Source organism: Corvus kubaryi, unplaced genomic scaffold (genome assembly GCF_017639235.1).
Source record: "Corvus kubaryi isolate FWS band 111438036 unplaced genomic scaffold, C.kubaryi_AGA036_p1.0 37120, whole genome shotgun sequence".
NCBI lineage: Eukaryota > Metazoa > Chordata > Aves > Passeriformes > Corvidae > Corvus > Corvus kubaryi.
In genome coordinates this window covers 361,686-387,843 of record NW_024581030.1, presented here as the reverse complement: position 1 = coordinate 387,843, position 26,158 = coordinate 361,686, and positions in this window count along the sequence as shown.

The following is a 26,158-nucleotide window of genomic DNA, read 5'->3' as shown; positions in this document are numbered from 1 at the left end:
ACGTTTCCTTTCTGTGTGCAGGGCTAACAAAAGAAGACAGTGAGGGATAACACCAGAGCAAGGGCCCAGGTGTTGTGTTTTACTTTAGTGAGAAGGGAAGAGGGGAGGCAGCTTGGGAATGCAATTAAATCCAGCAGCAAAAAGCTGAAAATCAGCATGTGTGAAAAGAATGGGAAACAGTGAGTGTGGGTCTGTATTTATGGAAAATTTCCTTCTTCATTTGCAGCATTTGCATAAAGCCCAAAGCACGGAGGAGTAGATCTGTCTGCAGCAATCTGGAGCCCCGAGTGCCAGAAGTCTCCAGTAAATACGTGATGCAAAAGAAGCTTTCAAAGAGGAATGCCCCAAAGCCTCGGAATGCAGAGCAATGGAATCTTTGTCATGCACAAGAACACAGCTGCAGAGCCAGGGGAGCATGGCCTGCGGTCACTCTGTGCGGGACTGACTCCCTCCCCCCTCACCAAAGGGTTGCCCCTGCACTGCCCCTCTCGGGGACATCAGAAGCTCCCGGAGCAAGCAGTGCGAGCTCACACGAAGGAGCAGATATTTGCTGCAATCCTGGATCATTCCTTTTGCTGCTCGAGGGCACAGCCCCGGGATCACCGGCACATTCTTAGCAATGGTTACTGCGAGAATTTCCTGATGTGCAGCTTTGTGTTGAAAGCTTTTCTGAGGCAGCTGCACAATAGAGAGGATTCTCTTGTCTGGTTCAGGCAATGTCTCAGATTGGCCGGTCAAAAATGATTGTTTAGGATATATTTTGTAAACAGGAATTTATGAGAGGAACAGGAAATCAGATTACAAGGATGTCTCTGACATGTTGTGATAGGACAAGTGTGAATGGCCTTAGCCTGAAGCAGGGCAGGGATGGATGGGATTTCGGGAAGGAATTGTTCCCTGGGAGGGTGGGCAGGCCCTGGCACAGGGTGCCCAGAGCAGCTGGGGCTGCCCCTGGATCCCTGGCAGTGCCCAGGCCAGGCTGGACATTGGGGCTGGGAGCAGCCTGGGACAGTGGGAGGTGTCCCTGCCAGGGCAGGGCTGGCACTGGAGGGGCTTTAATGTCCCTCCAACCCCAAACATTCCAGGATTCCCTGATTCTCTGCAAGGAGGATTCTCAGGCCAACAAGAGACTTGGAGAATGAACACACTCCCTGCACGACTCTTCCTGCCTCCTGTGCTCCTCCGCACTACTCAGACTCCTCTCACTGCTCCTCCCTGTGCCCGGGGATTCTTTCCACAGTGAAACATTTCTGAATTTATTTTCTGAATTTCCTGAATTTGTGCTCCAAATGCACCTGTGTTGCCTGACCAGGCGTGAAAGAACTTGTAGCCAAAGGGTTCTCACAGACTCAGCAGACTCGATTCTGCCCCGTTCTCACCCTTCTTCCCTGCAGAAATCCCAGCCCACAGACCCCGTCCTCCAGAGGGATCAAGTCTGATCTCATCACACCAAGGTGGGGCAGGGCAGCGCCACTGGAGCTCAGAGTGGGGTACAAACACCACGGGACTGGATTCTCAGCTGGAAATTATCATTTTATTGGGCTCCAGGAAGGACACAAACCCACGCTTGACCATTCCCTTCCTCGGTGGGAGAGAGAGGTGTTTGATGGGCAGTGGGCTGTTGTTAAACCCTCCTGGAATCCGGGAGCATGAGTGACAATCCCAGGGAACGTGGAGCTGCTTTGCTGTGGGGAAGGGAGTGGGAATTCACATCACTGCAGAGGCTGTGCCAATCTTTTCCCTGAATTTAAGCACACCAGACTCCTCCAGCCTTGCCTAGCCCTGACATCTGGATCCATTAGGAATTTGCAATTCTAATTTGGATCAGCCACACTAATTGCGCTTTTTTTTCAATTGGCTGCACTATTTTACAAGATTTTACAAGATATGTTCTGCTCTTCCACCTGTGTGCAAGGCTCCTGCTGGGAGCTGCTAATGGAAAAAAACACCTCAATTAGCAAGAATTCCCTCTGAAATCCTTGAAAATCCAATATTGCTGATTAGTTTGTTAAAAAATCTTATTAAGAAATGCTTGGTGACTTCCCTAATAACATCAAGGAGCAGATCCTCATGCTGGGCTCCCAAGAAGAGTAATCTCTCTTTCTCCTTTTTCCTTCCCTGCCTCCAGCAAGGCTCCAAATCTGTACCATGCAGGAATTAATTTCCCAGCCCCTCCTTAGCGAGCCATGGAGGAGGAGAACTCCACTCCTGTTTTAGCTGCATGCGGCAAATGGAGCTGTGGGAAGAAATTAATGATGTTAATCCAGATTCCAGGAGAGGGGGGAAAGGAACAGGGAAAAAAGGGCCCTTTCATCCCTTTAGTTCCACCAGCAAATTAACTTCGTCTCCTGCTTATCCCTCTTCTGCTTCAGCCTTGGATTCACATTGGCTGAGCCGAGCATTTCCTCCTGATAAATGGCACAAATGTTCCTTCTGCAGTTCCTGTGGCCCAACACCTTAACAAGAGGTGGGAGAGCCCAGAAACACCAAGGCAGTTGTGTTTGGGACACGAGCCAGAGTCGGCTCTGAGCCTGCTGGTCCCTCTCCTGCAGGGACAATCCGGTGCCCTGTGCTGAGCTGAGCCCACAGCAGCAGGTCCAGCCTGCAATGAAAGCAATAAATGCAGACAGCAATAAATGCAGACAGCAATAAATGCAGACAGCAATAAATGCATCTGCACGCGGTGGCCCCTGCTTCGCTTGCAGCTGATCACTGCAGCTCCTGTGAGCCACGCTTGTCACTGCCTGAGGAAAAGGGCTTTGTCTCCCTCTGCGTTTCCAGTGGCCAGGAAACGATCTCGGAGCGATGCAGGGATCACAGGCGGGAGCTGCCCCTCTGCGCAGAGAGGAACCAGGCTCTGCAGGATGGCTTTGGCTCCACGCTGGTGCTCCACAGCTCCCTGAGCTGGTTTGAACCACCCTGGGCTGGTGCCCTTGTCCAGACAGCAGAGAAACAGCTCCAGGGGAGCTCTGGTTGTACCAGGGGAGGTTCAGATTGGATAACAGGAGAAAATTCTTCACTGGAAGAGTGGTCAGGCTTTGGAAGGGGCTGCCCAGGGAAGTGGTGGAGTCACCGTGCCTGGAAGTGTTCAGAAAATGAGTAGAAGTGGCACTTGGTGATGTGCTTTAGTGGGATTCAGTCAAAGGTTGGATCTTGGAGATCTTTTCCAACCTCAGAGAGTCTGTGACTCTCTGATTCCTTTTCCAGAAGCGTTTCTGAGTGAGGGAGAACTCAAGAAAGGAAGCACAGGCTGCACTTCTCTTCTTCCTTGTCTCAGTCAAACGAGGAACAGCTTCCAAACATTCCCACCATGCTGAGGACACTCAGACCCCAGGAGATCCAAAGCTGTGATCCTGCCGGGAAGGCTGTGCATCCATCTGAGTTCATCCCTCATTTCCTCAGCCACCGAGCTGGGCTGGAACAATTCCACAAGGTCTCTACAGAACAGGATTTGGTACAAACAGTAACCCCCTCCCCCCCGAGGTTTGTAAGGACTCCCCGAGCAGGTCTGGAGTTTACAAACATCTCCTCTGTTCCAGCTGGGGTTGTTTTGTTCATTTTATTCTAAACACAACAGGGGATGGGGAAAATGGAAATGGGAAGTCATCAGCTTGTGGGAAACAGTGAGACCGAACACAAAGGAGCCTTCCCTGCCTTGGGGGACCCAGGAGCTCTGGAAATGAGTGTGGGGAGCTCTTTCCTTAAGGTCAAACCTCCCCTTGGCTGAGGAGACGTTGCTCCCCACCACTTCCTGGGGAAGGGGACACTGCCTCGATGAGCCAGCCTTTGGTCTTCCTGATGTTCCAACCCCTGGAAAAGCAGGGCCCTGGCAGGAACTGTCCACGTGGTGCCGCGACAGCTCTGCAGGGGCCGGGTGGGAGCCCTTCTCCCTTCCTCAGCCTTCCCTTTCCTTGCTGCTCCCGAGCCTCTGGACCGAGCTGGGGCCACCCAGCCCTCGTTCAGCACATGCTAATTCTGACATTTCCATGACGTCTGCTGTCATCACCAGCTGCTCATTCAACCTGGCTGCAGAAACGCCTCCTGCATCCCAGCCAGGCTGGAGCTGAACCCAGCTCAGGGAGGCAGCTGGATGGGGCTGCAGCACATCCAGTCACTCCCAGGTTCCATGTGTGGAATTGCTGAATCACTTCGTTTTCCCCCTTCTCCCCCTCCCAATCCAACTTTTCATTGGCAGCCACAGTCACTTGAAAAGATTTTGCTGGCAAAACAAGTCCCTGCTGAGTTCAAGCAGGGCTTTTCCCCCTCAGGTTTCTGTATCAGCCTGTGGATGTGGAGGGGATGCTGCAGGAGTCACAGTGGGGCTCAGAATCCTGATTTTCTGTACATTGCCACGGAGCCCATTGGTGTCTCACATCCCTCACTCCTGGCACAGCTCAGCTCTGCATCCCTCTTTGGAGGTGAGAGGGCTCCTGTGCTGCTGCAGCCTCTGGTAAACGCTGCCAGGCTGCCCTGCCTCTGCAGAGCTTCATCTTTGCACCCCTGGCTCCGGCTGCCCCACGGACACAGCAGTCTGGGAATTGGGCAGCCCGGGAAGCTGACACAGGTGGGGACAAACCAAGAGAGTGCTGCCAGAGCTCACAAGCACCCGAGGACTTCAGCCAAACCAAACCTTCAGTGTGGTGCCTTTTCCTTTTGCCACACTGGAGAAACTAAAAGGAAAAAAGGGAAAGAATACAGAATCTCGCTGACTTCACCCAGTGACTCCTGAGCAGAACGAGCTCTCCCCAGAAGGCTGTAGAGCCCATCTCCAGCTGAACCTTTGCAAACACCACCTCCCCAGGCACCCACTTCCATCTCCTGCTGGATTAAATCCATTCCTAGTTCTGGCTCCCACTTCACAGCTGAGCTGCCTAATCCAGAACATTGAAGAAAAAAACCCTTAACACTGAGCTGAACTTGTGGGTTCAGTGTCTGTCTCCCAAGATCAGCTTCCCTTGCTGTAGGGGTGGAAATCTCCAAGGGATAAACTGACAGCAGGATCATATTCCTCTGAATTCATTCATCAAAACCCAGACTGGGACCTTTCCAACACTTGATGAGGTTCTTGGGACCTGACCTTAGAATCTGACTCCTTAAGGTTGGAAAACACCTTTAAGGCCATCGAGTTCAGCCATCACCCAGCACCACCATCATATTCACCCGAAACCATGTCCCCAGGTGCCACATCCACACGTTTTGTTGGACACTTCCAAGCAGGGTGACCCCACCCCTGCCCTGGCAGCCTGTGCCAATGCTTACAACTTTTTTCATCAAAAATAAATTCCCATGAAGAATTTTGTCTTCTCCATGTGCAGGAAATGTACCCCTCACCTGTGAGCCACAGGCACTGCTGGCACAGTGTCAGGAAGAGGCAGGGAAGGGAGAAGCCAAGGAGAAAGTCGAATATCCTGAATCCAGAGTGTGTCCAAACACAAATCATCCCCTGTGTCCCTCTGACCCTGCGCACAGGTCACGGCTCACACCTCCCCCGTGAGTGACTACAGCCAACAGCGGCCAAAACAAAAGGGGACGCAAGGAGCTGCTGTACACAGGAGCTTTCGGCATTGTCGTTCAAACCAGCCTCAATCAGCTGCTGCTTTGCCTTGATCCGCTCCCTACTCAACAGCCGCTGGAGTTACGGCGCATCCCGGCTCCTCCGGATCCGCAGCGGAATGTGGGAACGCCTGGAGTGGCAGCCGGAATCGGGCTTAGGCACCGAGGAGGAGGAGGAGGAGGAGGAGTGGGAGGAGGAGGAGGAGGAGGAGGAGGAGGAGAGGGGTGTAAATGGGAAAATGTGATTCTCCAAGCGTTCCGTGCTGCTGGAACAGCTGGCTCCCCGCCGCTCTGCCAGGCAGCAGAGAGGAGCTGGAACGGGAATTAAACTGTCTCCTGTCACACTCCTGACTCGAGCTTTTGCAGAACAGCCTGGAGTCACCGTGACTCCGGCTCAACATTTTACGATGTTTAATCCCAAAATTTGACTCCTTCCCTCTCACTGCTGGGGATGAGACCCCCCTAGTGCTGCATCTGCTTGGAAAGCTTCCTACTGCTTGTATTGCTATATTTGCATCTAGAGATGTCTGTGTTTCCTGGAGACTCCTGTGAACCTCCAGGGAGAGCCTCGGCAAGCTATTGAGGACAGCAAAGATTGTCTCAAGTTATCTGGGAAGTCACACTGCTGGGTGGACCCGTGGGCATTTTCCCAGGGAAAAGGCATTCCTTTAATTAATTCCTGTTTAAACTGAGCCCTGATTTTCAGAGCCAGTACCAGCTGATCCCTCCTGGCCTCACAGCCTGTTCCTGTGGGAAGTCTTGAAATCAGGATTAAATTAATTTCTCAAGGCTCTGTGGCCTAGGAGAGCAGGGGGTGGCATTGGCTGCCTGTGTTACTCCTGAATTGTCACTTCTAGCCTGTAAATGGGTAATTCCCCAAAAGTACCTCCTTCCCCCTTCCGCTCAGGAAGCTCCTGAGGAAAAGGCAGCTTTGCCCCAGCACTCTGCACCTTTCCCTGCTCAGGGGCTGCCTTCCCCTCATGTTTGAGGAGTGCTCAGGGAAATCCCTGCTGACTCAGGGGTGTGAGTCTGTTCTAGGGAGGAGTAACAGTGCTTGTAATTGTCCTACTGGATCCTGGAAAATGTCCTGCTTCCATTTTCCGCTGCTACCATTGAATTTTAATGCAGCAGTGTCCATTGATATTCATTATTCATCTGTCCTTGAATTCTTAACCAACGTGTGCTGGAAATTATTCTGTATTTAGAGAGAGCTGGGAGTGAGCAATGATTCAGCTGGGCTGGTCCATCCTGCCACACTGCAGGGCCATTTTCAGCAAAAAGAGGTGGCTGATCACCACAATCGGGAAAATTGTTAGATTTCACAAGAAAAGGATGCCAGGAGTCATCTGCTCCACGAGATTGAAATCCATCTCCCTGGGATGTGTCTCCAGAGCTGTGAGATCTCCACCACCCCCAATGTGAGGATTCTGGGCTGCACAGGCCCGGTGTTGGCTCTCTCAGAGCCCAGGTACAACATTCATTACAGAGATTTTTACATCTTTTCTTTTTAATCTCAAATACAAGTTATTTCTTTATTATTTTCCTTGGGAGTAATCCAAGTGCTAACTGCACCTTTCTTTGAAAGCATTTGGAATTCAGCTTTGTTTTCTCAATACTTTTTCCCTCTATAAATACTTTGCAGAGCTGATTCACATTTCAGCTCTTTTGGTGTCTTTAGCACTCCTCACTTTTCAAATAAGAATTGCCTTGTTTGGAGTGTTGGGAGTTTTTTCAGTCTCAGCTCCTGGAATCAGGAAACTTCGTGAGAATCTCAGTTTGCACTTGGAAGTGTATTTGTGGCTTTGTATTGCAAAGGAAGTAGGAAAATATCACCCAATTGTGCCAAGAAGGGCTGACAACTGGAGAGAAAATAAAAGAACTTTTCCAAAGAAAATCTGCACAACTTTCCTCCTCCCCCCAATTTTTTCTCCTTTATTTATAGTTATTGGGGGAGAAGGAAATAGAAAATGTATCTGTCCTTCTGAAAGCCAGAGCCCCCTCCTTTTCCTGGCTCAGATGTCCCAGGGCAGCAGGTGAGGAAGCAGGATCCAGAACTCTGATTCCATCCCTGGCCATCAGAGCCCGTGGCCAGACCCAAACCCTTGCAGGGACCCGACTCTGACCATCTCAACCAATTCCCACCACATTCCTGCTCCTTCCAGAGCAGCTGGAGTGCTGGGGGTGGTTTCTGTAGCAGCCCTGCAGGTACCAGGCCATGACTGCTCTCTCTCCGTGTGGCACAAGGCACCGTTCCCCCTCAGCCCGGCTCCTTTTCCAGCTCCCTCAGAGAATTCCGGCAGACACCGATTCCATCCTCCTGCTCTCCTGGACTCCCCGTCCCTCCTTTCTGCAGCTGCCCTCCCAGGGATGGGCCGTGAGCAGGGCTGACCTTCCCACATGGTCCTGGCTTTTTAACTTCTGGCTTCTCCCAAGGAACACCAGGCAGGATTCTGCTGCCATGAACTCAGAGGTGACCCTTTCTCAAGGCCCAAACACTCCGGCCTAGATCCAAAAGAAGAAATATCTAAGTAATGCTAAAAATCAATGACAATTAAGCATTTCAGTGCTTTGCAGAGTTGGTCTTTTGAGGTGACAGCTATTGAGAAATATTTGGGTTTTAATGAAAACCTGAATTTTCCGTAACCGTGGCAATGGGGAGATGGATTGAGCTGAACTTTTCATTATTATTTCTCTGAGGGCAGAAACAGAAACAAAGTTCTGAGTAAGGAGAGCCTTTTCCAGAAAACATTACAAATATTTCAGCTGTGTGGAGAATGGAAGAGCCATTCACAGAGGAATGGGAATCTCTGGGAAGTGATTGTGTCCTTTCTGCCTGGAATGAAACCAGTATCAAAAAAGGGATTGGAAAGAATATTGAATATACACATCACATGTGTTTGTTAGCATACATTCTGTATATTTTAGATCAACTTCTCATTCTGAATGATTTTTGATTTCTATTGTTTTGAACAATAGTCCAGGGCACTTGGTCTGTACTGGACTTTAATCCATAGGGGTCTGAGTATCTCACAAGATAAATGCGATCCAGTGGAATTTCATTTTGTGTTTGCCATTATGAAGGATTTGCTAACATTGCCTCTGTTCTGTTTCTTGGTGAAAAAAATCCTGCACAGATCTTGCTGGAAGAAGAGAAAAAAAAGTGAGGTAGACACACAGCATGAGAATTCCTCCCTGAAACACAGACTCAGACACATTCCCAGCCAGCCAAAGCTGGGAACTGTAATGAGCAGCATTAGGAAATATCAATATCATTACCAGAAAGGCACACAAGAGATAGAGAGCTCCAGTTACTATGGAACAAATTTACTCCAGAGCCTGTTACATGAGGTTAACAACAACCTAGGAGCACCTGGAGCTCACCAGGACAGACACAGCCTGATGCTCTTGGACTGTAGCTTTTACTGCCCCTTGAAACGTCACCCTGAAACCACTTCTTCTCTTCACCTACTAATAACTGTGCTATGGAAATTCATTTGGAAAGCACAGCCTTTCCCATTTCCCTGAATTCCAGATTTGCATGTTAATTGCCAGGAAAATTGTCTTCCCAGCCCTTAGGGAACATCCCTGTGTTCCACAGCAGGACGAGACCACGGCGACACTGGAGCCCAAAGGGAGAGGATGAAGCTTCCAACACGTCACAGCTCCTTCAGCACAAAGGGCTTTCCTTGGACCAGCAAAACTGATTTCCTTGATGCCTGAATCATGTCAGAAGAGACAATTAGGCATCAAGATCCTTTTTCAGAGCTGAGCTCTTCAAACGCAGCCAGAAAATGGACAGTGGAAAGATGGGTATCTTGGCTTCCTGCTGGTCTTTGAAGAGCTTCACCACCCCCACAGCTGAGGGAGCATTTAAAGCTGGTCTTAAGGAGAAGTCTTTGCTAAACCTTTGAAAAAATCTTTCCCTGCTGCCTGCTGTATGAACTGGTGTGCAAAGCTCTCTGCTCCTGATTGCGTTGTTCTTGGAACAGCCCAAACAACCATCAACTCAGCCTTAATACATTCTTTACTGAGCTTGGCTACATAAGCAAGAGATAAATCTACTGGTAATGCAATTAAGTCATAATTATAAAGAAATACATATGCAATTACTTCCCCATCCTCATTAAAGTTGAATGAATGCTTACGGGTTTAACTACCTTTTAACTACAGAGCGCAGGAAAGTTAATTAGAGAGTTGTGAAATTTTACATTTTAACTTTTCCTAGTGGAAGGGTGACAATAACTGCCTGGGAAACAAGGCCTGGAGTTCTTGGAGAGAAAAATACAGCCCCACATTTTGTACAAAGCAATTAAGAGTGCAAGCAAAGTGTGTTAATAAAAATTCAATTCCACACCTATTACATGTGCAATTCCCAACTGATTGCATTGCAGCAGGATTTTTATCTGGGATAGACCCTGCATTTCCATCAGAAAAATCAGCTGGAGATGGTTTCTAATAAAGCTTTACTATAAAAGTGCAACAAAAGAGATGACGGCGTCTTAAGAGCTGCCAAACGAGAGGTTCTGAGTGTGGGGTGAGAAAGGCCCTGAAGAGCAGCAGTGTTGGCACACGGGGTTCAGTGGTGGCACACAGAGTTCAGTGGTGGCACACAGGGTTCAGTGGTGGCACAGGGGGTTCAGTGTTGGCACACAGAGTTCAGTGTTGGCACACGGGGTTCAGTGGTGGCACGGGGGTTCAGTGGTGGCACACAGAGTTCAGTGGTGGCACACAGTGGTGGCACATGGGGTTCAGTGGTGGCACGGGGGTTCAGTGTTGGCACACAGAGTTCAGTGGTGGCACACAGTGGTGGCACATGGGGTTCAGTGGTGGCACACGGGGTTCAATGTTGGCACACAGAGTTCAGTGGTGGCACACGGGGTTCAGTGGTGGCACACAGGGTTCAGTGGTGGCACAGGGGGTTCAGTGGTGGCACACAGAGTTCAGTGGTGGCACACAGAGTTCAGTGGTGGCACAGGGGGTTCAGTGGTGGCACACAGAGTTCAGTGGTGGCACACAGTGGTGGCACATGGGGTTCAGTGGTGGCACACGGGGTTCAATGTTGGCTCACATAGTTCAGTGGTGGCACACAGAGTTCAGTGGTGGCACAGGGGGTTCAATGTTGGCTCACAGAGTTCAGCGTTTCCTGATTCACATTCACCCCTCAGACCCCGGGGCCCCACCCAAGTGCCACGAGGGTGCCTTTGACCACTCGCTCCCCAGAGACATGGAGGGGTCCTGCTGCCGAGCACGTGGGAACAGGGAGGAATTCCAGTAACACCCCAAATTACACCCTACAGTGCAGGCTTCCTCTTGATGCAGAGTTCTGAGCTGCAGGTTTGGGGTGGCCATCCCTGCACACAGCTGGTTCATGGTCATGATGGTACTGAGAGCTTCTGGAAAGAGTTGTACAGAATTTAAATTAAATTAAATTAAATTAAATCACATACGAGAACAGCAGAAGCTGAAGGGCCTGGAGCAGGGAAGTTGGGGTTCTCACCTGTTGCTGTTCTTTGGGCACTCAATCTGCTGAGCACCAACCACTTTTGGTGACACTGAAAACAAGCCCAGAAATCCGTGTGGCCATGAGTCTTAAATTAAGAAATATAGAAAAAAACAGGGAAAGGTCTGGGTTACCAGAGGGACAAGGACAGTCAGCAGCTTTCTGTGAGTCCTCCTCATGGAGCCTCCCACGGCCTGGGACCTGTTCCCTGGTCACAGTGTGGGAAAAGAGCAAAGCGTTGGCTGTGGGGGCCAGGTACTGTGGTAGCAGGGAGAGCAGGAAGCCAGACAGACTGTCCAGCTTAGAGCCTGCCTCACTCCTGGCACACTGCAACCACGAAGTCATGACCAGAGCAAGATTCCACCCCAGAGACAGTTGACAAAGCAGCAGGAAAGTTCAGCACCATCAGGACAGTCTGAATGCTGGCCTCAGGAAAAGTGCACTTTATCAGCTGTTCTTTCCCATGGCTCAGGAATCATTCAGGGCAAAGCTTTCCGAAGGTTTCAGGGAGGGGAGGATCAGGGCGAGGCCACAGCTTTGGTACCATGGAGTAAGGCTGGGGACAAAAAACGGGGCTGGGTATGAGTGTTTGAATGTGCTGGGCTGAAAAACATCTGGGGGCTATCAACATCTGGTGGGTATCAACATCTGGTGGGTATCAACATCTGGTGGGCATCAGGGTTCGTATCTCCAGGCACAGTGGGATTTATTTGGGAACACAAGAAAGGAAATTCCTGTGAAATCCTGGGGTCTGTCTGTGCCCATGTGGATGATCTCAAGCATCAGGTAGAGATTCACCCTTTTTTTTCTTGGTTCTTTCTCTATTTTTCCCTGTTTTCCCTCAAACACCTCCACCCCCAGAACAAAGGGGAGCTGGAAAGCGCTTGCCTAACACATTTCTGAATCTCCTGGTGATCCTTTGGGTGAAGTGGCTTCCTACTCCATCTGCCAGCACAAAGGAGAGATAGGAAAGGTCAATCCAACACCTTCACCCTGCAGTTTCATGCACACCCTGGTTTTGTTTTCCTCTGAAGCTCAGGATTTCAGCCTTTCAGGCTTTCCTCATTTCTCCTGCCCTCAGCCAGGGTCACTTGGCCTTGGCCCAGAGCAGCCTGGCAGAGGGAAATCAGTCTTTTGTTGGAGACAAAGAGCTGAACTGCTTGGAGTGCTGGGAGATTGCAGAAGGTGGCTCAGGAGCTGCTTCTCTTCATTTTCTATGGCAAAACCCAAATGTGAGGACAGGTTTAATAAAGGGCCCCTTTCATCAGTTTCTGGTATTGCTGAAAGCCCCGATATTGCTGCACTTTATTACAGCAAGTGAAGGCAAACAGAAGGAATAAACCCCTGACTCTGACTCCTGCCACTCCCTGATCCACCAGGAAAGAGTTTTTGCCTTGCAGGGCTTTTCTGAGGCCAAGTGCCCAGTTCAGGGTTCAGAGCAAAGCAGTTGCTGGGCACAGGCAGCTTCGTGTCACCCCCAGGGTTAAACCCGTCAGCCGTGCTGCAAGCTGAGTTTAAGATTCATCAAAAGCCACCTCCCACGTACCAAATGCAAACATATTCTCCAGCACGGGGTTGAATCAGAAACTCTTTTTAAATCTTAAAGGGTCTGATTTCCACCTGAACTTCTAGGTCGTTTTACAACAAAGAAGTGACTGAATCAGTCAAAGAAATTTAATTATGTCATTATCTGGGGACAGAAATTCACACACTTTTGTTCATAAGCATTCAAGAAATGTTACTGCAAGTGTTAAATTCACTCCAGAGTCCTTCGAGAGTATCTCTCACTGCCTGATTATAATTAGAATCACAGAGTTTTGGTGGGGTTTTTAATCTCTTCATTATAGGAATGTAATTGTCTTTGGTAATTGCCATGAAGTTGCAGATCTCTCTCTTAGCTCTGGCCTCAATGCTTTTCTTTGAGTTGCAATAGAGGCTTTGTACTCCAAGCAAGAGCTTTTGTAAATGATGGGAGGTTTGTGCAGCATTTTTAATGCTCTCAGTGACTACACCCTAAAAATCCTGATGTCAAAGTTCTCAGGCATGAAAGAAAATGCTGTCACTGAGAATTGTCTGTGCTGGGTCTGATGGCGGGGTTGGAGGCCAAATTCCCTTTTCTGCTGGAGCCATAGGGCACCAGGAATTTTCCCTGATAAGCAAACTTGGCCCAGGACAGTGGTGGTGGATCCATCCCGTGGCCTTTGGGCAAGGAACATGAGCAAACTCATCTGAGCATTGACACCAAACAAAGCCATCAAAGGCTGAGGCTGGAGCACAAGGACCTCCCCAGAACCCAAATCAGCTCTTTTCCACCCTTAATGGCTTTGTGAGATGCCTGAAATGGGCACTGAGGGATTCCAATCACCTAAATACCATTTATTTACCTTTGTACTTCAGCAGAAAATAGGACAAGAGAGTCCTAGAAACAAATCCAACCCAAATTGGAAAAAAGGGAAAATTCTCTACACAGAAAAGGAGACTAAACCTGGTATGTCCTGACACTGCCATGCAGAAACCCTTCAATTTAAAGCAGCATTTAACACACAACTGTGCCAAAGGCAACCTGAAGATGTTCTGTCATATCTCATTTATGCTCCAATGCCACAGGAAAAAGGAAGAATTCCCTGTCAGCACAGCAGTCCTTCTCTTTCAAAGGCTAAACAAAAACCACCAAGGAATTGGAAGCACTGATGAAGAAGGCGAGATGTGATCCTGATTTTCTAACCCTGTGGAAAATGTCTTGCTCAGACAGCAGAGAAGGACCAACAGGGCCCAGCAGGTTTTGGTGCAGATATCGGGGACTCTGTGCCGTGGGAATTTGCCAGGTTCCCGCTTTGCTTGCAGGGAGCAGGCTGGGGGTGCTGGCTCATCAATGGTAACAAAACAGGCTCACAATGTTTGCACGGCCCATGGAACCCCAGCACCACACTCAGGCATTGCTGGAGCAGCAGTGACACACAGGGACAGACTCCTGCACCTCCACTTCCAGCTCAGAGAATGAGATCTGTGATCCAAGGAGGGAGTGGGGACTAAGGGAGCTCAGCAACACTTCGAGAAGGAATCCCCACCCTGAGAAGGACGGGGCCGTTCCCCAAGGCCCAGCTGCCACTTCCCTCCCCAGCACCACAGAGGAGGTGTCCAAGGCCAGGCTGGACGGGGCTTGGAGCACCCTGGGCTGGGGGAAGGTGTCCCTGCCCATGGCAGAGGTGCACTGGATGATCCTTAGGGTCCCTTCTAAGCCAATCCATTCCAGGATTCGCTAAGGATGATATAATTATTCTCCTCTTACCACCAAGGCAAGTTGTGGTGTCCTTGTCTCCAAACACTTCAGCAGAAAGTCCTGCTCAGCTTCTGCCCACTTCCATCCAGCCCCAGACAGAATTCAGTTAAAAAAAGGAATAGGAAACAAGGAAAATGCTCAGCTGCTTCCAGCTCGGCTGGGTTTGAGGAGCTGGGCTCCTGCCACCACTGCTGATGGAACAATTGTGTTTGACTGCTAGAAAATCTTTTGCATTGAAAATGATCCCAATGCTGTTGTGCTCCATCCCTCAGGAACAAATCCGTGCCTCCACCACGGATTTCTCCTCCATCCCCATCCTGCTCTTTGATGCACTGGGAAAAGCTGGGCTGGTGCACTAAAGCTGCCAGGAGCTCTTGTTTAGAGGAACAGGAGTCCATGTTCCATGGGCTGTTTGGGGCTGTCAGGGGAAAAGTCCTTTGGGAGCCTCCGGCAACAAGGGCTTGGAGAAGCCACAGACATTTTTAGGACGAGAAAGGAGAGATTATTGAAGACAAGGCCTGAAGAAACTGCCTGGATTTATATTCAGCTATATTTTTCCATGAAAACCAAACCATATCTTTCTTGTCACTGCACTGATTAATTAACCTGCCTTTTTATGTCAAACCTGAATCACTTCCAAGCCAGTTTTGCTGATAATTTGGACCTTTCATTCCTTTGCAACAGTTAAAACTGATAATGAGGACCATGAGCAGTATCCCAAAGCAATCTCTCCAGGTTTCCAAGAGGAGGTTTTAAGGCTGCAAAGGATGGTTTGGCTCATTCTACACAACCTTTCAAATTTTCTGACACTGAACCTCCTAGAATTTTGTGTTGGAAACGCTGATAGGGCAAATTCATCATGGCTCTAGATGTAAATTCCTTAAGTGGGGATTAGAGACTGGAAATTTGTCCCCTGAATTTTCTCCTCTGCCTGTGAGCAGGAATGGAGTAAGTGGGTTTGGTCTCCCCTAGGCTGAGCTGTACCTGAGTACTTCCAGCATCCTCAGTTTCTCCTCAATTCCTCCCTTCTAATGGTGCCAAAATCCAATTTACATGATGTCATGGCTAAAAAGGACACCCAGAAACCCCACTAGGCCGCAATCAAAACATCCTGATTGCACTCAGATTTGTTCTGCATTAATTATAACACAGTGCAAACCGACTTCCTTCTCCCTGCTTTGTTTATTTTTAAGAATAATCACCAGAACACCCAGCAGTAACAGCACAAAACCATCCAGAGGTTCAGGATCCCTCAGAGGCTGCCTGGGGGCAGAATGACCAGGGCTGGTTTCATACATGCATTAAATACCTGAAACACCAATCTGAAAATCCCCTGAAACTAAAGGGGAAAAAGCCTTTTTCAGTAAGATTGCACAACCAAAAGGTCAGGATTGGAGCATTAACAGTGTTAACACGGACTGGAAATCCCAGCTCAGAGCTGCCTGAACAGCACTTCTGCCACCACTCTGCTCCCCCATGAGCACTGGGGAGTTACTAAAGCCGTGTTCCGAGGAAAACAACTGCCTTTGTTCTGCCCTGTGTGCCTGCCAGGCTGCCTGCATCCCCTGCGTCCCCTGCGTCCCCTGGGGCAGACGTGGCGCTTCGTGATGGGCTTTATTGGGCATGCAGGGAGTCAAAGGTTGGACTCTGGGATCTCAGAGGTCTTTTCCCTCCCCTGTGATTCTGTGATTGTACACAGAATTCCACATGGAATCATGGAATCATTGAGGTTGGAAAAGAGCTCCAAGACCATCTGGTCCAAGCTGTGCCCGATGCCCGCCTTGTCCCCAGCCCAGAGCACTCAGAGCCACCTCCAGCCCTTCCCTGGACACCTCCAGGGACTCCAAACCTCCCTGGGCAGCCCCTGCCAAGGCCTGAGCACCCTTTCCATGGGGAAATTCCTGCTGCTGTCCACCCTGAGCCTGCCCTGGCCCAGCCTGAGGCCGTTCCCTCTCCTCCTGTCCCTGTTCCCTGCCAGCAGAGCCCGACCCCCCCGGCTGCCCCCTCCTGTCAGGGACTTGTGCAGAGCCACAGGGTCCCCCCTGAGCCTCCTTTGCTCCAGGCTGAGCCCCTTTCCCAGCTCCCTCAGCCACTCCTGGGGCTCCAGCCCTTTCCCAGCTCCGTTCCCTGCTGTGGACAAGGTGTTCCAGCCCTTAACCACTGCTGTGGGGTAGCTGGGATTTGGGAAGGTGCTTCGTGCAGTCTGCTCTCCCCAAAACTAACAAAGCCCTTACGAGTCAGCCCATTTGTCATTCCAGAGGGGAATTTTCTCATCAGTTTTCAAATCAGAACCTCCTCAAATCCCAGAGCTAATCAGCCACTGATTTTCTCCTGAGTTTTGCTCTATAATTTCCAAGGCTGCATCCAGAGGCTGGGCTGGAATTGCAGTTCCTTTGTGTTCTGGAGTTCTCTGAATGGATCTGATTACAGAGTCAGGGGACTAAAGGAGCTCTCAAATGGAAAGGACAACTTCAACAGAGCCAAGTTTAGTGCTTGGAGGAACTGGAGCAGGGAAAAGGAATGCAAATAATTCACCACTAATGCAATTTTTGGTTGTATTTCTGCCAGACCTGAACAGGTACTTTGCAAAGAGACTTTATTTTGTTTCTGCTGCTCTCAGAACATTTAAATGGTCTCAGTTTTTAAAAATCCTACATTGTCTGTGTCACACTGAGATCTGTCTCTGTAATGTTCAGGAAAAGTGCTCTGGAATGGGCTTTCCTGTGCCAGGGGACCTGACTGAGCTGAGCCAGGATCCGAGAGATTAAAGGGGCTTAACTTGTCATGAGAGATGGGGGAACTTCGAGAGGTGTCTTCATCACGGTGATTAAAGCTGCAGGTACAGCCTGATGCTGTCTCCACATGTCAGGCGTGAGAAACAAGGAAAAACCTATTTCTGAGGTAGAGGTTTTTAGATTGGTACTCCAGGAAATGTAAAATCCTGAGAACACCACAGTGACAGGATTTCTTAACAAGGAGAAAGCAAACAAGCACTTGGGAGGTAATCAGGAAGTCCCTTTTCAGAAGGTCCCAGGATGAGAATAGAACTTCTTGGACTCGGAGACTGGAGAAATATAAGGAAAGAATAAAAAAGGGTTTTTTTTAATTTTTAAGGAAGTCGTTGTTTCCTAATTCCCGATGAGGTCTCCTCTCCATGGGCATAGGATGGGGTCTGCCCTTCCTCCTGTCACTCTCTCCAGGGCAGGAGCGGAGTCCCCGTCCCAGGAGGGAATAAAAGCCATGTGGCACTTGGGGACATGGTCAGTGATGGACTCGCCAGTCCTGGGGTAATGGTTGGACTTGATCTTAGAGGGCTTTTCCAACCCTCTGTGGCCCTGCAATTCTGTGTCTGAACTCTCCAGGGAACGTCAGGGCTCTGCACTGCAGCAATAACTTCACCCCTGCCCTGTCACTGCAGGTCCCCAGCAGGTCCCCAGCAGGACATCTCTGGGGACGTGGCCCTTCCTGAGCCGCAGCTCTGGCTGTGCCTGGTGTCACACACAGCAAACTCCTGGGACCTGACACCGGGATTCTTCCCTGTTCCCGCAGCACCCAAACACCCGGGACGCTGGGACGCTGCTGTTCACGGGAATGAAAACGCAAATTCCCCCCGGGTTTCCCTGGAGCCAGAGCTTCCCCTCAGTCAGAGCTCAGGTCCCTCTCTAAGGGCTGATCCCCCCGCTAAAGACCCCACCGCATTTCCCCGCCAGTCTCTGCCATTTCACCCTGCCGCTGTTTCCCGATGGATCCTCCCCGCTTTGGTGTCCATGGCGACCGCGGCTTTCCTTGGGCAGCCAGAATCGCTGGCAGCGTGCGAGGGCTGCTGAGACCCCCGCCTCAGCTCCCACTGCCCACCAGGGTGATGTCCCTGCTCAGCACTGGGACCCCCGGCAGCCAGGGGCACACGGGGAGCCCCTCTGCTCGCCGGGGCTACTCAGGGAACTGGGGATGAGCAGCGGCTCTCCCTCGTGCCTGTGGGTGCTGGCAGGCACTGGATGGGAAGGGAGAGGAGGAGAGGAAATGCAAGGTGAGCACTGGGAGTGCCCGGGGCTTTTAACTGGGCTGGCAGAACTTCAGCTGGACTTCATTAACGACCGGGGATGAGCTGCTGTAACATCGCAGCTGTGCCTTCTGGATTTTAGTTGGTTATTTCAGTGCCCCTCAGATGTTAAGTGCTCAGAAAAAATCCCAAACCCACAATCTGAAGGCACCACACCTCCTGCAATGAGATAAAAATTAAGAAGTGTTGATAGGATTGATCCCATCGGCTCTGCCGGTTCTCAGCCAGCCGGGAAATCTCAAAGGAAAACATCGGCCACAGTTCCGGCTGTGCAAGGCTCCGTAACTGAGCTATTGCCTCGTCTTGTCAGGAACACATCCATGCTCACGTGGGTGAGCTGAGGCACCAAGAAATGGATACCAATTATTAATTATTAATTATTAAGCGAAAACCAGGACCCTGAGGGTGAGATTCCCGGTGCTGTGCTGTTCCATGAGAGTTTTCTTGTCTCGCCGGGCATTCTTAGAGGATTGCTGAGGTGTCGAGAGCAGCCATCGCCAACTGACGTAAAGGGCTCAAAGCAGTGAGGATGAGCAGCTGCTCTGTGCCCTGGAGCTGCAGACAGGACTCCAGCAAGGGTGGGAGTGTTTCAACAACACCCACTGGGATGTCCAAGCACCCCCTGCGAGAGGCTCATCAGCCATTCCTGAGTCCCTGCCAGCCCTGCACTCCCTGGATTCCCCAGGAAGGAGAAGGAGAGCAGGCAGATCCATTCGGGAGGCAACGACCCCTGCCCTGCTTCGGGAACTGCTGGGCACGTTCAGAACGTCTGAAAGGAATTTCTGCCAAGCGTTCAAGGAGAATGGAAATATCAAAAGACATTTGCAAGAACAAAGGGACTCAACATTTCCTTTTCTTCTCTCTAATATTCTGTTCCAATGAATTTTGGATTTGAGGAATGAATTTAGACCAGGACAAAACTCCAAGGCAGAGGTGGGTACAAGGAGTGACTCCCACCTCTGGGGTCAGGACTGGGGTGGAGGCAGTGTGGGAATGCACAGAGGAATTGCAGCCTTCCAGGAGGTAAAGGGGGCTCGTAGGAAGGAGAAGGACTTTGGACAAGGACGTGGAGTGAAAGGACAAGGGGGAATGGCCTTAAGCTGCCAGAGGGATGGATGGGATTTTGGGCAGGAATTGTTCCCTGGGAGGGTGGGCAGGCCCTGGCACAGGGTGCCCAGAGCAGCTGGGGCTGCCCCTGGATCCCTGGCAGTGCCCAGGCCAGGCTGGACATTGGGGCTGGGAGCAGCCTGGGGCAGTGGGAGGTGTCCCTGCCAGGGCAGGGCTGGCACTGGAGGGGCTTTTAAGGTCCTTCCCACCCAAACCAGCCCAGGATTCCGTGGCTCTGACTGGGAGGTTGTGCTGAGCTGCAGAGCTGCGCCTTGCTGGGGTCACCAGAGGTGTTTGTGTGGCGGGAGGGTCCGTGCTGCTCTCACTTCCCTTCATCATCTGATGCATCTCCCAGTCCTGAGCGAAGTGATGCTGACCTGGGAGCAACGAGAAAGGCCCAGATCCCAGGGAGGGGAAGGAACAGCAGAGACCAGGCCCATGAAAGAATCAGAAGGCAAATCCCACTGAAATCTTTTATGAATAAGTGTCCCTGCCTCCTGGTTTTGCTCTTGACTTTGTAACACAATGCAGTTTTCAAGTAGATTTTATTTCCCAGACCATGTAAGGTACTTCAGAGCCCTGCAAGGGTTTTAATTCCAGAGCAACTCCTGTGAGCACTGCAGCTGCTCTCCTGACGGGGTAATTGCACTTACAGGGAATAAAACAACAGTTCTAATATGTCTATGTCGTATCCAACACAAGCAAAGCCCTTTATTGGGTTCCAAACCCTCACCCATTACCAAACCAGGGGCTTGTGGAGTTGTTTCACTGTTCAAGGAGCAGAGGAGACAAGCGGTGATCTCTGTTCTGCAGAGAACCCCACCCCGGGCAGGATGGGAAAGGTGCTGCTGGAAATCTGAGCCCTGCAAGCTGCCCCTGTTTGGGCTGTTCCAGGTAATCCCACAAAGTGCACAAATGGGAAACCAGGGGAACGCAGAGTGACAAAATGTGGAAGTTTATTGTCATGGAATGGTTTGGGTTGGAAGGGACCTCAAAGCCCCTCCAGTGCCAGCCCTGCCCTGGCAGGGACACCTCCCACTGTCCCAGGCTGCTCCAAGCCCCAATGTCCAGCCTGGCCTGGGACACTGCCAGGGATCCAGGGGCAGCCCCAGCTGCTCTGGGAATTTCATCCCAGCCCCTCCCCACCCTCCCAGGGAGGAATTCCTTCCCAATCTCCCATCCAGCCCTGCCCTCTGGCACTGGGATCCATTCCCTGTGTCCTGTCCCTCCATGCCTTGTCCCCAGTCCCTCTCCAGCTCTCCCGTGGGCTCCCTTCAGGCCCTGGAAGGCTGCAGTTGGGTCACTTTGGAGCCTTCTCTTCTCCAAGCTTCCTGATTTAAGGGAAGATAACCAGGATGATCAGAAACAATAACATTTTCAGGAGTAATTGATCTGTGCTGCAACTTGGGATGAAAGCAACCTTCAGGAAGTCAATATTTCTCATTTTCTGTGAAACAGGTGTGAACTATGTAAATATTTTTGTTTCAGTTTAAACTTTGTTTAAATTGGGAAAGTTTCATGGCAGCATTTACAGCTCTTGGTGTTGCTTTATGTCATAAATGCTGACAGGGGCTTTGCAGCATCCAGCACCAAGAGCAACATCCAGGTTTTAACAGAATGGAAGTTGCTTTAGAAAAGGTGAAAGTAAAACCTTTTAGATTGTCATAGGGAACCAGCAGCAAGAGGGGAATGAAAGGTTAGAGTTCACATTGCAGTAAAAATACAAACATCCCACAAGCTGTGAATTTATTGATAATTTTAATGGAAATAAATTGGATAGGTTTAAAAGGGAAAAGCAAAGTAAAAGACCACAGTTTTCCATGAGAAACACAAGACTCCCAGTGAGCTGAAATGATCCCAAACTTTCTGGTGCCGATCTGACGCAGAGCACAAAGCAGCAGGGAGCTGTCAGCGCTCTCGAGGGATGAAAGGAGCCCAGTGAAATCCCAACTCCCATCTCTAGCCGTGATTTTCCATAGCTGATATATTTCAGGACTGGCAGTCCCCACACTCCTGCCAGGCCTTGCAAACCTCTGTTCTCCTCCAGGGCAGTCACTATCTAAGATTTTTAAGCCAAGTTTGAAATGCAGCACCTAAAATTCCCCCCAAAGCCACGCTCTGACCTCGCCAGCAGCAGCAGCAAGCAGTGGATGAGCTCTGGTGCCCACCCATGGCATCGGACTGTTGGGACCAACGCAGCCCTTCAGTGTTTCGATTGTTGCTGGAATGAACTTAAGCAGTGCTCACTCCACCAGAGGAGGAATAAATCAGCTGAGTGGGATGGAATTCCCTGCCAGAGCTCAGGGGAAGCAGTGCCTCTGTGAGGAAGGATGGGATGACAACCAGGGTGGGCAGGGATGAGTCACAGAGGCAGGAGGAGCCCGCAGGGATGGGATTGGGTTTGTGGTGGGAAAGCCTTACCCCAGGGAAGCTTTTGGCTGCTTATCCTGGTGCCATCCTTCCCTGGGCTGCTTTGAGGGAGTGGGGATGTTCCCCAAGGAGCTGATGAGGGAAATCAAGGGACAAAAGGAGGGGGAGGCATTGGTGTTTCTCGGCTGCCTTGTGAGTCTGGAGTTCCCTGCAGGGAGAGGTGACTGAGCACAGAGCAGCTGGAAGGGGCTCAGGCTGGAGCAAAGGAGGCTCAGGGGGGACCCTGTGGCTCTGCACAAGTCCCTGACAGGAGGGGGCAGCCGGGGGGGTCGGGCTCTGCTGGCAGGGAACAGGGACAGGAGGAGAGGGAACGGCCTCAGGCTGGGCCAGGGCAGGCTCAGGGTGGACAGCAGCAGGAATTTCCCCATGGAAAGGGTGCTCAGGCCTTGGCAGGGGCTGCCCAGGGAGGTTTGGAGTCCCTGGAGGTGTCCAGGGAAGGGCTGGAGGTGGCTCTGAGTGCTCTGGGCTGGGGACAAGGTGGGGATGGGGCACAGCTTGGACCAGATGGTCTTGGAGCTCTTTTCCAACCTCAATGATTTTGGGATTCTGTGGAAAAATCCTCACCCCTTTTAAGCATAAACCTGTTTTTGCCAAACCTGACCCTCACCTTTGTTGCTGTCTCTGCCTTGTCCTGCTGATTTCCTGAAACTCAGTTGAAAAATGGGTGGGAACTTTTCCTTCATCTGGAGCAATTCCATTATTTTTACCTACTGAGGATAAAACCTGACCTGCTGAAGGCAACGTGGATTAATGCAAAAAAAGAGAAAAACTAATTAAGCACACAAAGGTGCCCATCCCCTTCTGCTGAAGGACAGAGAGCAGAGCAACCAGGAGCATCCACTGGCAGTGCAGATTAAATTGGGGTGCTGGCTCCTGTCTTAGAGAAACAGAATCATTTCAAAGAAATAAATTTCTATTTCAGCTTGAGCATCCGTGTCTCATTTGGGAATGAAATAACTCCAGTGTAGCAGCATCCCTCTGTTTCTTAGTAACCACAGAGCCAGACTGATGCATTGAATTTCTGTTCTGGCCACATCTTCCTACTCCCCTTGGACAAAGAGCACAGCTCTGCCAGGGGCTCCAACTCACGCTGCTTTTCATTTCCACCTGGAGTTTTGTCTGCTCTTGTAGCAACAGCAGATGTGGAGGGATGTCTCTGCTCCTGGAGCACTCTGCTCACTGGAGCATGTGAGCCTTTCCTAAGGCAGGATGGACCAGCAGGGAACAGCGTCCCACGGAGAATGGAGACCCTTCCTTAGTCAGAAAGGCACATCCAGAGATCCTGAAGGATCAGGGCTGCAAAAACATGTGAGTGGTGAAATTCAGGGAGGGATGTCACAGCTGCCATCCTTAAACATCACAGGACAAAGGCTGATCCAGCAGGAGCAGGGCAGGACTGGAACAGCAGCAGCAGGAGCAGGGGCTGGGTCACAGGCACAGGCTGTGCACTCTCATCTGTCTGTGGAGAGTGGGGGGAAGGCACACACGGATCCAAAGTGAGCAAGGAGCAGACCCCTAGTGAGAAACCCAGCAATCCCACTGGGAAGATTCATGGCATGCTCCAGGAATCTGGCATGGCTGGAGAAAATGAATTGTGAAACTCTTGGACGTTTGCACATTTGTTTTCATTTTGCATCAGAACAATCAGAAGCTTTTGAAAAGTTTCATTAAAAGCAGGTGCCACAGGTTAGCAAGCATAGTCCCGGAAGGGACGTCCTTGCTAAGGGGTGCTTACAGCTTCCTCTGGGAACTGACAGAACCTATCAGCTGGCCCGTTTGAATATGGACAATTCTCTAAGCCACTTAAAGTTGTGACCGCCTCTGTGATCCACCTTTAAGAATAGGCACACTCCCCCTCCAAGCTCTCTCTCGTTTCCGGCGCTGGGACAGGTGGCTGCAGGCCCCGTGTGGGGGCCAGTGGGCCCGGCCAGGCCCTGCTTGGGCCAGGCCGGGCCGGGCCACGGCCATCCTGGGTCGATGGACCTGTTCCAGCCATGGAACCCCCCCCACTGCCTTGCCATGGGCAGCCGGAGCGGCTCGGCTCTCCCCCCTCTCCACTGCGATAAGAAAAATTCAACATTCCAGCTGCAAAGCTGCAAGGCTGAGGTGAGATTAACCCTTTTACTGCTGTGAAGAGCTGAAAACCCTAGGGAAGAGAGAGAGGAGATGCTTAAAGCTGAAATTCTGCTGTGAAGCTATGATATATCAGAGTATCCTGTTGTAATTTCATGAAGATATGGGGGGTGGAGTGTTCAACTCGTAAGCAAAAGCACCTGCGCTGAGATAGGCAGATGCTGACGCAGCTGTAATTTCATGAGAAGTTTGGACAGGGAGAGATGGACCAGATGAGGACTTTTGCTCCAAATGGGAAAGGAGAAAACCTCAGTCCCTAGAGATGAACCAGATGAGGACTTTTGCTCCAAATGGGAAAGGAGAAAACCTCAGTCCCTAGAGATGCTCCCAGAGATAGTCCTAACAATGAAAATGATGAAGACCCTTTGCTCCCAGGGAAGGAGAAGGGCCTCTGGTTTTGTTTCTGAATGGCTCAACCTTAAAATTGTACCCCAAAAAACTTCAAGAGTGGACCCTTGAACGTGGGAAAACCAATTGCTATCTGTGTGGGACCTTGAACAAGCTGCAAGTCGGGGGAAGGGACTCACATGCAGGCAGAGAGACTCCTCTTCCTAAATGGACTGAACGATATTTGGAAGTGGGCGGCTGTCTCGTTGTGATAATGTTTTCATAGCATGAGCAAGAAGAGACTTCTCTTTCTAAATGGACTGAACAAGGTTATTATGGAAGTGGTAAACAGACTGAACATCTTAAGGGTTGTCTTTTTACATTGTCAGTGGGAGAAGGGAGGAAGGTGGGGGGAGGAGGAGAGCTCTGAAGGTGGTATAATTTTTTTTCTTTCCTCTTTTAGGTCTGTTAATAAACTTCTTTATATTCTTTCAAGTTTGGTGCCTGCTTTGCATTTCTCCTAATTCTTATCTCACAGCAGATAAACAGTAATGAGTATTTTGGACCAAACCACTACGGCAGGAAAAGACCAATCCATCCTGGAATGATGAACAGCCTGAGCTCTGGAGTGCTCCGTGGGATGTGGGAGACTCCGCTTTTCGTCCTTCTCTGGATGCAGAGAGAAAACAGAGTCCTTGGAACTCTGAGTGCTCTGGACACGGTGCTGTCCCCTCCTGGCCTCATGCCCCATGTGATGTTTGGTCAGAGGCTGGGCTTGATCTCAGAGGTCTTTTCCAAACTCAGCGATTCCGTGATTCTGTGCTACAACACTGATGATTCAGGCACAGGAAGAGTTGACCACAAACTGTCTCCAAGAACAAATTTAGTGAAGAGAAATGATCCAGGGAAGGTTTTCATTTCAATTAACAGAGCTTTCTCTGTAGACACGCAGGATCCAGGCTTTTAGTTGACTTCTCTCTCTTCAGCTCACATTTGCCTTTGTATCCATCCCCACACACTCCTCTGTTTGCTTGCTGCACAGAAATCTCAATTTTATGATCTTTGGATAAATATGAAGACTGTACTGAATGCAGCCTGAGTTCCTGCTTGAAAAAACAAAACTGGAGCTCCACGTTTTTTACAAAGGTTTTTCATGTCTCAGGATCTTCCAGGTATCTAGTTTTTTATCTGATTGTTCTCTGTTATATAAATACTAACAGACAATTCAGAGATAACCTTAAACTGAAGCCCAAAATCTGAATTACATGAGAGAATGAGACTTGTGTGGGCGTTTTCCTACTGCTCTGGGGTCAAAAACTGAAAATTCTGTGAATAACATGAGAGGAGTAATTCAGAACTGAGCAGTTCAGGGTGCCCAGAGCAGCTGGGGCTGCCCCTGGATCCCTGGCAGTGTCCCAGGCCAGGCTGGACATTGGGGCTGGGAGCAGCCTGGGGCAGTGGGAGGTGTCCCTGCCCATGGCAGGGGTGGCACTGGAGGGGCTTTAAGGTCCCTTCCAACCCAACCCATGCCAGGATTCCATTGTGAGGTTCTACACTTCAGGCCAGAGCTGTGCAGGTGCAATTCCCCAGGCACTGAGTGCAGAGCCAGGGAGCTCCAGCTCTCACCTTCCCTGTCCTCTCCAAACAAACAAACAAACAAACAAACACTCCAGTAATTAACTGCACACCCAGACTGCGAGGAGCAGTGCTGGGAAACATCACCCAGGACAGGGCAGGAGAAAAACAAGGAGCCTGCAAAAAAATCCAG